Source organism: Tasmannia lanceolata, unplaced genomic scaffold (assembly GCF_043159265.1).
Source record: "Tasmannia lanceolata isolate RefF3 unplaced genomic scaffold, GAP_Taslan_0.1 ptg000008l, whole genome shotgun sequence".
Lineage (NCBI taxonomy): Eukaryota > Viridiplantae > Streptophyta > Magnoliopsida > Canellales > Winteraceae > Tasmannia > Tasmannia lanceolata.
In genome coordinates this window covers 10,935,075-10,948,389 of record NW_027518685.1, presented here as the reverse complement: position 1 = coordinate 10,948,389, position 13,315 = coordinate 10,935,075, and the positions used below count along the sequence as shown (strand labels likewise).

At 36.9% G+C, this 13,315-nt stretch overlaps 1 long non-coding RNA gene across 1 annotated transcript; it reads right to left on the bottom strand.

Moving 5' to 3' along the window:
• Window positions 1-4,650: 4,650 nt before the first annotated feature.
• Window positions 4,651-13,296, bottom strand: LOC143882809 (uncharacterized). Its single transcript, XR_013252314.1, has 4 exons — window positions 13,000-13,296; window positions 12,388-12,492; window positions 8,843-8,934; window positions 4,651-5,064 (listed from the first exon to the last, which is right to left on the bottom strand). It is a non-coding gene; the product is annotated as an uncharacterized LOC143882809 (long non-coding RNA).
• Window positions 13,297-13,315: the final 19 nt, after the last annotated feature.

The window sequence follows — 13,315 nt, the reverse complement described above, 5'->3', positions numbered from 1 at the left end:
CTTAGTAGCCAAACAAGCCCTAAATGTTGATAGTTGGACTTTTTGTTCAACCATTTTGTAACCATGGTTTTAAATTTCTGTTTCTGTCCCAATTTCGGCCTTGGCCGAAATCCGGTAATAGAAAAAATGTAATATTTTATTATATCTGAAATTTTGGAATAATACTATTACTATATTATTTATATAAAAAAAATCCAATTTCCCAAAATTCAGACTGAAATTTTGGCCCAAATTTAAAACCATGTTTGTGACAACCCCTTTTTCCAAGCTACTAAATCAGGTGGGATTTGAGAAAATTTATATGGAAGGAAGCCAATCTCTCATGATTAACCATGGAAGCTCGTTGCATTCCAATAGAACTCGGCGAAGAAAAACCGCCCTTTCATATGTCGCATCTCAACGATGATCATCAAGGCATCACAGCGAAGATGTTAGGCGATAATGTCCAATGAACAGAAAATCTATACCCTACGAAAACCATTAATCCATCACTAGACATTTTTTAGAGACAATTAATATCCGTTGCCATTACTAAACCATTGGCAACGGTTTAATATGTCTGTCTTCCTGGATCATTCTTACAGACCTTCTTTATATTAAAAATTATGCTATTTTTAAATGAGGAATCCTAGTCTGAAGGGAGCCGCTCCTCTGTTGGCTGCACGTCACTCTAAAATATAAAAGCCAACGAATGTTAAATGCATTAGAGTGCCAACAAATGTTAAATGCACTAAGAGTGACTTGCACCCAATTGGGGAGCCCATTCATCTCATTTTTGCAAGGGCTCCCTTTCCGTCCCGCATTTGTCTTTTAATATCAAGCACTTGAAGGTGATATATTTATTTTTGAGCTTCAATTCCTATATTAATAAATTTAGTAGAAGAAAATTAAGGCTACTTACATATCTGCACGACCATGTTTGGGACTGATTGAGGCTAAGAAAAGCCTGAAAATCTAGTAAACAAAAAACAATCATCCAAAATATGACTGATTTTCTCCTTGTATTTTAACCACTTCTCACCCTCTACACATTCGTGCCCTCTCAAGTCTCTCCTCCCACTCGCCCTACTTCTCTATCACAACTCGAGAAACTAATTTATTATGCAAACAAAAATTTTGGTGGCCAAGTTAATTAGACGACTAAAATCTAACTACTATATATAAAAGCAAAATTATGGGTTGGCATTTGTGTCATTTGCTGTTATTTTCGCTTGTGTCCCACCTTTTGATCCACACGTCAGCATTACTCTTTTACCATTAACTCCTTTGCTGATATCTAACATCTGTCTCTATGAGAAATTATTTGAGGGTAAAATCGTAATCTACATACAAAAAGTACTGACACGGGTACTTATCACGACAATTACGGAAAAAAACTACCAAGAAGAGGTAAAGACATATGACAGTGACGAAAGAACTACTTTATATTACTCATGCAGGACACTTGCAAATTATTGATGGATTCCGGGCACCTAAAGAGGAACAAGAATTATGGAAACCCCTATCGATTGGAGGGCTATGATCAACAGCCTATATTGATTGGAGGGCTAGGATCAACCTATGGAAATGGTTTTACGGGCACAGCCTATTGATGTTGTGTTCCATCACATGAACAGTTTAGATCAACCTATAACCCTCTATAGATCAGAGGGTTCGGATCAACCTATGAAAATTATTTTTGGGGCACAACCTATGTAGGAAGTGGCCCATCCAAAAGAAATTTCTTTTCTTTTTGTCTGGGATTTACACGTCAGCATTACTCTTTTACCATTAACCTCTTTGCTGATATCTAACATCTATCTCTATGAGAAATTATTTCAGGGTAAAATCGTAATCTACATACGAAAAGTACTGACACAGGGTACGAGCCATACCATACATTTTAATAGAGTGAAAAGTGCGATCATCAAAATACGGTGAGTAGTGCCATTATAAAATATGGTAGTGAGAACATTAGCACTATATATAATTTCAAACCGTCGTTGTTACTTGGATGTTCCCACGTAGGTTGGGTTCAACCCAAACCCGAGGGCGTCAACCCGAACCCAACACGTTCAACTCGAATTTGGGTTGGGTCGGGTTAAGCTTTTTTGCAAATCGGGTTGGGTTGGGTTGCGAAAAATCAACCCCAATTGGAAATCGGGTTGGGTCGGGTTGGGCTGTCAGGTAACCTGACCCGACCCGAAACCCGAAACCCGAATTTGGGTTCCATCTGAAGAAGTTTTGTATGTGTGTTTTTCTTTTTCAACATTGAAATAGTCTCCACAGTCCACAATGAACGGTTTGGATAATCCTATGGTGCGGGCCATACCGTACTTGAAAAAAGTGAGGAATGTGATCATCAAAATATAGTAGTTCGAATAATATTTCCCTTTGTTAATTGTTAGTCCATGTTTGGTTTAGATTTTGAGAACCGATTGTGAGTTAAAAACTGATTATTGGTGACTCACTATTGGTTTTCAAAATCCAAAAGAACCCGACTTGAGTTGAGGTGGTCAGCAATTGGTACCATATCAAATCGGGCCAGCCCGACCCAACCCGAATTGGGTCGGGTTGACCCCCAAGTTGCACCCCTAACGATGACGAAAAAACTACTTTTCCTTTTTCACCATGTGCGGGTCAAATTACAGAAATGTTGATATTACGAATGCAGGACACCTGTAAAAATATTAACGAATTATGGGCACCTTAAGAGGAACAACTATCATGGAAACCTCTATAGATTGTAGGGCTAGGATCGGCCTATGGAAATGATTTTACGGGCACAATCTGTTGATGTTGTGTTCCATCACGTGGACAGTTTAGATCAACTTATGATGTGATCTGTACAATTTCAAATGGATAGCACGTGTGCACGTGCATTTTTACTAGTAATTATAATGTCAAATAAAACACCCCAAACAAAATAAAATTAAGTTAAAAAATCACTCCCTCCCCACCCTCTTGGTGGATATTTTCCCCCCTTTAACAGAAATCATTAACTTTTATGCTTTTGGTTCTGGAGTTTAACGGTTGCTTCTCCACCCCTTCATAAAATATCACTGCCCAGAAAACAAAAATCTCTGCCACCTTCTAACTTCTAAGTAAAAAAGGAACTGTAGTCCAGCTGGGTGATTGGATATAAGCAGAGTACGAAAAAGTTAAGAAAGCGATTGAAGGAAGTTTGATTTGAAAAGGAATGTACTGCCAGGAATATTTAACAGTATTTGCTTTCTGCCCAAAATCTACGTTACGGCTCGCCATAGATTTCTATGTTGGCGTTTTCCATCTATTTAAATGCCCACCCATCTCCCTCTTTAATGCACGCTTGAATTCTTCAAGTTTTTTCACCTCACTAAGTCCTTTCTTCGATCATTAGAATCACTTTGTTCTATTTTCTTCTTAGATTTCAGGGTTCTTTCTTGAAAAACTCTTTGAAACTGCCTTCATAAGTTTCTTACTGTGTCTCCTGTTTTGTTTGGATTCATTTAAGTAATAAACTCACATCCTCACTTAGAAGTTTTTTACCTCGCAAATCCCTACTTTCTTTCTTAGAAACAGTTTCTTCATTGTCGTTTTGTTTATCTCTATAATATTGAGGTTTTAGGGCTTTCGAGCTAATGCAAAGAGATTTTTTGTAAAGACTATGCTTAGATTTTACGGACGTAGTGTTTTCTTTTTCTTTTTTTTTGAATGGCAGTATTTTTACGTAGTGTTCTAAGTACACTTAGAACAACACTTACAAATCTCTCTCTCTCTCTCTCTCTCGACTTTTCATGTGTAAGGGAAGTTGGTAACTAGGGTCTTAGAGAAGGAGCTCTCTTCAGTCCAGTCCAAGATAGTTTTAAGCTGATCCCCGCTGCTGACTCGTTGGTTCATGAACATATCCAATGGCTGGGAATTGATGTGTTTTTGATCGAACGATGCAGGAGCCGAGCTCAGTTCGTGCTGTCTCGTCTTGGACTGAAGGGAGCTCCCTTCACTCTACGCCCTGCACGCTCTCCTCTTATGTTTCCATTCTACTTCTAATACATGTTTTTTTTTTTTTTTCAGGTTCATGGGAGGAAGATGAATTTTCTAAACACTACTTTGCAGGACGATTAGGGTGTTAATCTTTTCTTAATTTACGTTTTTTGAATTTAATCCACTTTCTTACCATGTAATATGATGATAGTCTTTCTCCGTATGTAATTTTGCTATTTGTAACAAAGAATGTGATAATCAAGCAGTTGATTTTGAAATCAATGTGTTTTTTTGCTGTAAACATCTTCACATTTATGATCATATAAGGTCAGCATGATGCCGTGATCTGGACTGTTCTTTTGTTGGTCCTACCATGGATTGGCCACAGCCTGAAGATCATTGGAATTGGAAAATTCTAACCATTTATGAGAAAATATTAGGAGATCGGGTCCCATTTCAAGTCTTCTAATCAGACGGTTAAGATTGTTTGTTGAGAATTTACTGCTATAGCCACCTCCACTATGGGTCCTCTGATGAACGAGTTTGGAACCCAAAGAAACATGATGGTGGGCCCCATCAGGGTAGTTATCTTATCTACTGAAATAAGAGACACTTCGCTTCTCAAGGCATTTATTGGATTTGTGCACGCCGAAAACTGCTCTATCTAGACAAGAAAACTGTGTGTGCTACACGTGAGCATTATTCATCTAAAAAATACTTGCTATGTATGAAGAAATTCAGATAATAAGTTTTTAATTGCTACAGAGAAATTTGTGGGTAAGATATTCAATAGCCATAGAAAAATTTGCATTTATAAGGTATTTATTAGTTAAAGAAAACTTTACAGAGGGGCAGATTCCCCCTTTTGCTCTTCAGCCTTAGGTATATTAGCACATTAGCACAGTAGTTCAATTGTTTGTCCAAAAGGTAATGTCAGTATCTCGTACTTGAACCTTACTGAACTTCATATTTCCTTCTTATGGTTAGCTCTTCTTTCTTCACCATTTGCCTTTGTCCAAATTTTATTTTCTTGGTTCACGACTCTTTGCTTCGGAATCTCTGTTAGGGTGTCCTTGCAAAATTCTCAAGGCTCAAGGCTGAGTAGCATGAGCAACTTTTAATCTGCATTGTATCCAAAATGGACTCAATGAGTTCTTGTTTGATCTTTCCTGTGTGGGGATTTCGTGATTGAAATAAACGACAAACAAATTACTTTTACACTACAGAGTTTGATTGTCACTTATATGCCATTTTATAGGCATGGGTGATCCAAAATGGAAGTAAACAGGTCAAACTTATAATTTTTGAGTCGGATATTCGACTAAAAAAAGTAGATTGGGCATAGAAGGGTGAAGGACAAGGTTTTAAATTTCCACCGAAACCGACACGAAACGACCGAAATGTTTCCGTTTCCATCCACACCGAAACTGAAACCGAAACGATCGAAATGTATAAACCATAATTGTAAGTGTAATAGTAGTATGCTATATCGGTGTGCATTACATAATTGGGATTTGCTAGCGTCAATCGCATGAGGCATTTTGCGGAGCGTCTGTTGCACGAGGGAGCAGCCACATAGGCTCAGATTTTGTCTTATTCATTTAATTCATCTGAGGTAGCTGCTCTCTGATGCAGCAAACGCTCTGCGAAATGCCTTCCGCGATCGACGCTAGCAAATCCCTACATAATTAAATTTATATGAAACGCATGTGAAATGTAGCGTGTATGATGTATAAATAATTATATGAATTACATGTGAAATTTTGTATGTACTAAATTATGAGACATGCACGACAATGCATGTTACAACGTGTTCAATCTTTTTAAGCCATTATGGATGGTTGTCTTGCTTATGTGATGATTTCTAGGAGTGTATTTGAGCTTCTTTTATCTTTTTTTCTTTTTTTCTATTTTTTTTGAATGGTGAGCATATTATACCATTTCTTAAAGTTTCATCTTTAAATACTATTATCATTTGCACTTGTTTCCATCTATTTCTGTGATTTACAGGTTTTCCACCGAAATTTCCCATCGAAACCGAAACATTTCTATTTCCATGGTGTTAGGAATTAACAATGCAGCAGAATAACGATGCAAAGATAAACGAAAAATTCACACACAGAACACACAAATTTACGTGATTCACCCAACCAGTTTGGTATGGGCTACGTCCACGGCAGAGCGACAAGCCAACGATTCCACTATTCTGAAGAAAAGACTACAAACCCTCACGCCTCTCCATAGCGTCTCCTGATATCACATCCCTTTTATATGGCGTTTAGAAATGCGTTACAATAAAGAAAAACCCTAATTCATGAAAGTACAAAACTACCCCCAGTATAAAAATACCTTAAAAAATTCGGGACCGCCACAGTCAGGGTAAAGTGTACAGTACTTTCCAGATTAAACTGAGATCAAGCTTCACCAATAACACATGGCGACCGAAATTGAAATTGAAACCGAAATTTAAAACCTTGGTGAAGGATATCCTAGTCTAGTACGGCTAGTTAAGGCTTTGAAGGAAAAGATCATTGCAAGCTTGAGAAGATGATGAATCATGATTCATGAGCAGGAGGATATCAAGTTGAGGGTCATCAGTACAAATTGATTTTGTCTCGTATTTAATGTTACGGAGGGAAAATCAAAGTTGAAACTATTGGAGAAGTTGCAGGAGCTCTGTATGTCGGAGAGTTTGGGCAACATGTTGTAGAGGCATCAATTGTAAATGCCAAAGATGCAAGAAGGCAAAATCTTTTAGAACATGTAATTGTATTCAACAAAATTATGGATCCATCTACAAAATTGGTGACAAATTGAAGTAAAAAGTTAAGGCCATATCGCTTTTTACTTCTCTTCATGATTCTTACGACAAGTTGGTGGGTACATTGTTGTTTCAGAATGATGTATTAAATGTAGAAAAAGCCACAACGTCATTCCTATCTAATGAGATTATTCATCAGAAAGATGCCAATCTTAAGGGTAGTCAAGATCATGGGTTGTTTTTCGTGAAAAGAGATGGTCGAGAACTAAGGTCGGGAAGAATGACATAAACTATTATCATTTCAAAAAAATTTGGCTACTTAAAATAAAACATGTTGACAGAGATAACAGTAACAATTTCGGGAATACTACAGTAGTAGTGGTAGGTAAGCAGAACTATATGGTTGGAGATGTTCTCATAGACTCATATGTGTTGGCAATTCCCATTATAATGAGTAGTTATTAGATTCAAGATGTCCTCGAGGGGTGAGTCTACTTCTAAGTTCATGTGTTGGAACGATGGAGCTCAAGATACTTGATAAAATAATTTATATTATGGCAGTGTAATGTATGTTCTAAAAATACAAAGTGATCTAGTATCGCTTAGCTGATTGGACTTTAAAGCCTGTATCAGTTGTAGTAGAGCCATGAAAATCATTCAAATGAATGGAGAGAAGTGTGACAAAATATTGCTTTTGATAGGGAAAACGAGATGGCTAATAGTACTCATATGACCTCGTCCTGGTTTGGTTCACCTTAATTAGATTGTTTTTGTTTCTATTTCGTTTTTCCAAGAGTAATTGGTGACAATCAGGCCGTTTTTTTTTTTTTTTTTTTTTTTTTTCGGGAGGGGGGGATTGAAATGACACGGTATTAGGTAATCACATCCACACTGACCGATGTTTTGATACCACAACGTGATTGTTTCTGGCATTATAAACAGCTCTAATCTCGATCTTGGGCGAACCATATGGGAAAACATGATTTTAAAAAGAAATTCACTGTTCAATTAGAAAACATGCTAGTTGCCATAGGCATTTTTAGGCCGTTTCCTCTGTGATTTGATGCCACTTGGGTGAGAAGTACCCTCTAAAACCTTTAGCTGAGCTCCTCCTCCTTTGTTCTCACCAGACATTAGCACAGCAATTGTGCTCCATTGATTTTTTTTACTAGTTTGCTGTGGATTGCAAACGTGAGAAGAATGCTTCTCTTGGGTGTCTGTGTCAGCAGAGGCAATGGAAATCTCTCTCTCTCTCTCTCTCTCTCTCTCTCTCTCTCTCTCTCTCCATACACACACATGAGTCCCCTCTAATACGCCTTTTTTAGTAGGTAAGCTGGGATTGAACCTCCGTCTTAACCATTGAGGTAGAGGCTTAAACGCCCTAATAATCCTCTTTCTACGGTGATTATCACCTTGATATCAAGCTCCTTCAGTCTGTTTTTGGTAGGTAGGATAAGCATTATCCTAACACTAGGCTGATGACATATTTTTGGGACATGTATTCTTGGTGGAAATAAATGGCTCTGAAGTATGACAAAACTATAAGTACGAAAAAACAAATGGCTCTTGGTGAATTCGAATCACCATCCACTCTTGAGATACACCGGGGCTAAACCCCTCTCCGAATCATTCTTCCTTTTGTGCAAATTAAAGACCCAACTTGCGCTAGTGAAAATCATTTTTGAGAATTGGACATATGCGGCATAAGAATAAAGTGCAGCCATTATCATGAGGGAAGCAAATAACGATCACCTATGGCCCTGTTTGGATTGCAGGAATTTTTTGGAAAAGTTTGGAAACGAATTTTTTTTACAGAATTCTGTGCTTTTCCATTGTTTGATAGCATGTAAAAAAAGTAATTTAAACCATGGCAGTTCAATTTTTATATAGACAGGCCTTCAATTCATAATGATATTCCTCTAAATAACCCACAGCCATGTCATTTCCGTCTAAATTGTGGAAACAAATAAATCCTAAGAACAAATTTTTGGCAAGAAATATTTTCCCTGCAATCCAAACGGGGCCTAAAGATAAGGGCAATTCATGGGCACAGTGCAACCAACAACATTCAATAGCAAACTACTGATATAAACAACATAAAAATCTGTATCCATTCTTACCATCATTTCTCATACATACCTCAAACAGCTGTCGTTTAAAGTCCTAGGTTGCTTGAAATTATGTGATCATATGATAGTCATGGAGCACCGGATCCTAGAATAACTCTGCAACTGAGTATGAAACAGAGAGATCAATTTATATACATTCTAGGAAGGCCAAATTACAGAAGTAGTGTTTGATATGCTGGACGTGAAGCATTGGTAAGTGTCAGTGCTCTTACTTGTAACTCACAGTCAAAAGTTATATTTGAAGCGAATGCCTTGCGAAAATGACTTTTCAAACTTCAGTTTTTCATATAAAAAGGATGCGAGGAACAAACGAGTGCAGCAACATATTACAAACAAGAAATTACCACAGCCAGCTTGTGAGCGGATTGACTCTAACAAGCCTCTTTAAATCTTGCAAATAATGCCATGCACAAGGCACTTATGATTTGCTAGGGTCCATCACAAAAGGCATTTCGCGGAACCTTTGTTGTGTGAGAGAGCAGCCACCTCATGAATAATGACAAAATCTGTTAGAAAGTGAGCCTATGTGGCTGCCCTGCCATGCAACAGAGTTTCTGCGAAATGCCTTTTGCGATGGACCATAGCAAATCCCAAACAGTAAACACAGAACTCAAAAATCAGCAACCAGGTATCATAGAGAAAACAAGGATGAAATGAATAGACAAAAACAAGAAACCATGTCTGTGGATATCAAAAGAAAGCATGAACCCTTTGCTCATCATAGAAATAAACAGACAGGATTTTAATTTTTAGGCCACTTTCTACATTAGGGACTCTCTTTCCCTTTTTATTAAGTTTTTTTCTTCTTGAAAAGAATCTTTTTTTCATTGGAAAAAAAAAAACAAAGAAGGAAAACCTCAAATATTTTAGGATACTTGACAAAAGGTATGGCCCCATACAAGAAGATTTGCCTCTGCCATATTCCCTATCTGGGCTGAGTTCTCTAATGCAATAGCTGCTGCTAATTCTGCTTTGGTTAACTCCCGGGCTTTCTTCAGCCACAATTCTGCTTCATTTTCCTATGATCACCAAATATAATAAGGAGCTTAATTCAACTTAATTTGCATTTATGCAATGCTAAGTAGCCAAGGCTTTGAAATGTGCAGGTGCTGTATTTCCATCTTAAGTTTCTCTTTTGTCTTTTGTTGAGCAATATGACAGTAGCTATTCCTTTTGTTGTTTCTTTATTCAAATCCTAAAATGGGGTTCATTAACATCATAAAAGCATTCAAAAAGGACTTGTAGGGAACATAAATAGCATAATTATTCAAGATATAGTCCCACTGTCCTACTATTAGTTGTAATAGTTGCCAGTTCGAGAAACGAAAACGGGAAACGGTACGTGAAACGGAAATGGGAAACGCGTGAAAAAAAATCAAAAGGGAAACGAGAAACAGGAAACGATAGAGAAACACATATGAAACGCATTGGGAAACGCAAGAGAAACGTTTGAGAAACCTAAAGGAAACGCTAGTGAAACGTACATGAAACCTAAAGGAAACGCTAGTGAAACACATAAATGTGATGGTAACACTTATAATGATAAGGACAGCCCTCTTTAGTGTATTTATCTTTAAACTAGATAGGGCTGTTCACAGAAAACTAAAGGAGGTTTAAATATACCCTTTAAAAGTATTAAAATTCCAAGAAACGTGTTTCCATGGAAGGTGCTTTTCCCATTTCTTGGAAACGCGTTTCCAAGAAATGGGAAACACGTTTCACAGGCGTTTCACCATTTTCCAAAAAGCGTTTCGCACCCATTTCCCACCTACTCTAGGCGTTTCCTGCTTCTATGGTTGTAACTTATTTACAAATTTTAATGGCTTTTATTTGATTTTACTTTTTGCTTTAACTTGCATTAATTTTAGGAAATAAAGGTCTAAAATGTCAGGGGAGGACCGGAAGATATTTTAGGGACGTGGAGAGTTTCCTAAAATAAAAAAATCCCTTCCTCTAAAAAACACTCCATCTCTAATCTCTTTACGAGAACCATCTCTACAACTTCTATTCTTTTTCTTTAAAAAATATCACCACCTAAAACCAATAATTATATTCTTTGGAAAAGCTCCCCGGATTAATTTTTGTTCTTGATTTTCCATATTTATTTTCCTATTGGCGATATAGGCTATTACGAGTTCATGGGGAGCATTTCATTGCACCCTGAAGGATCATTGTATCTAATGAGACGAGCACAGGCAATCCCAGTGCAGGAGGCATATTGGCTCCCCCTATCATCATAAAAATATACTAAAGTAGAACTTATATCACATCGACAACCACAAAAATTTGCATCCGCATATCTTAAAAAAAAAAAAATTTGCATCTGCATAGCTGATCACCTCAAGGTGAACTAACCATCTATATATAAGCATAATATCCTTAATCCACTGCAAATAACACGTAACCTTTATTGCTGATGTCCAATGATCCATGCCAAGATCACATGATCCATGCCAAGATCACATGATCCATATCATGATCACTCTGCCATCAACCAAGTACACTATTCGTAAAAGCGATATGTTCATAAGCATACACATGCGCGTAAATCAAATTTCATACAACAAACGTGTAAAGCATTTTCTTGAACGCAATTGTTATATTGCATACATCTAACATATTCGAGCATATTCTGAGCATCATTTTTTAAAATCTTTTTTTGAAGCCTTTTAATTAAGCTTTTGCAATCTTGCAAAGTAAAAGAAGTATTGACAGATCCTTCACACTGATGTATTAACACCGACATGAATTGAGCAGGACGTATTCTTTCTTGATCTAAATCAACAATCACAATTTTTATATGCATATATGATTGAAGGTGGGAAACTTTGCTTACGGTCATCAACTTATGAGTATGTTCGGCGACAACTTTGGTAACTATCTACTTTGCCAAATCTCTCTTTCTGAACTCAGTCATTGCTTAACATCCTTCGCTTGTATGTGGTCACCTTTGTTTACCACTTGCTCTTTTTCTTTTCTAAAACTTTTTTTGGCGCATTAAAAGCCCAACCCAATAATGCTTCCATCACGCTTCGAAACTACATTCCAAACTAGCATGAATGCTAAACCCTTAGAACTAGTGTATTCATTTATAGTTTTTCCAATGGCTTTCTTAGATTCTACTTCCAAACCGACATATGGTTCAAAGCTTGAAGATCCAGTACATTCAAATAGTACATTTTTCACAAGAGTTCGAATAATTTCACTAGTTTCACCAGCTAACAGCCACATGCATGTTGTTAATCTCTGTTACATGCTTTAAACCCATATCAAACTTGATTGATGCATTACTTTGATTCAAGCCTTCAATTATATTATTTGGCAAAACCTCTAAGCAATGCATAAAGGTTGGGATGCACTAAAATGAGGCAACTTTTTCTCATTCACATACATCAATCAACAAACAATTCATAGCTAACTATGTTCTGGTGAATGGCATAAAACAACTTCAAGAATTTGATCACCTGAGGTAGTAAACGACAATTTCTTTTACCAAATTAAGACAACACAAATTTAGGTGATCAGGACATTTTACATCATAGGAGGACAACTCACCGATTTTCCTCAGTAGGAATATGTTGGTACGAAGAATCCATAACCATCTTCGGACAGTCTTTGCTTTTTAATATGCTCCTTCCCTGGAAATAAAGTCCTCTAACACTAAGCAAGTAAAAAGAAAATACATATCATTTAGAAAGAGTTTAAAAATAAATCTTAAACAACAGTTTCAGACATAGCCATTAAAAAAAAACAATTTCAGACAGAAAATTTTATAAAAAAATCCATAGCATGATATGAAAAAGCACCATTAACAAATCCTGTGTCCTTGAAACAATTGAATCCTAAAAACCCAATCATGGGAACTCTGTTTGTAGAAAGTAAGTGAAAAAAAAAGTCTCAAAATATCACATTACAACATGGTAATCTAAGAAGACTCAAATGGGGGTCTCTCACACAAACTAAAGGAACAAGGAATTGCTTACCAACAATTTAAAAAAAGAAAAGAAAAAGAAATTGTTTAGCATGCAAAGAGATTGTTTTGTACAATGCATTGAAATTCCAAGGAGCTCTACAAAACCCAAAACAGCCAAGACAATTGATAAACCTCTGAAAATTATGGAATGGAGATGCATTAGTAAGTACAGAGAATGAAAGTGGGCTACCAACCCAATTTGATGTCTTGTTGATTAAAACCAAAATTGGAAAAGTGGCCCGCTGTTCCAAGGATTGTTGAGTTTTTTGTTAGTTTTCAGGGAAAATAATCAATTCCATATTGTTTCAATCAACAATAAGAAGACCAAAATCCAAAACAAACAGTGCCTAAGGCCATGTCTGGCAACCATGGGTTTTTTTTCTCATGATAAATTAGTTTATCAAGTGGTGGAGATGATATAATTCCATATAAAGGGCAGTGATATTTCCTCCCCCACGCAACCCCCCCCCCCCCCGGCCGGATGGATATTTTCCCACCCTTTAACAGAAA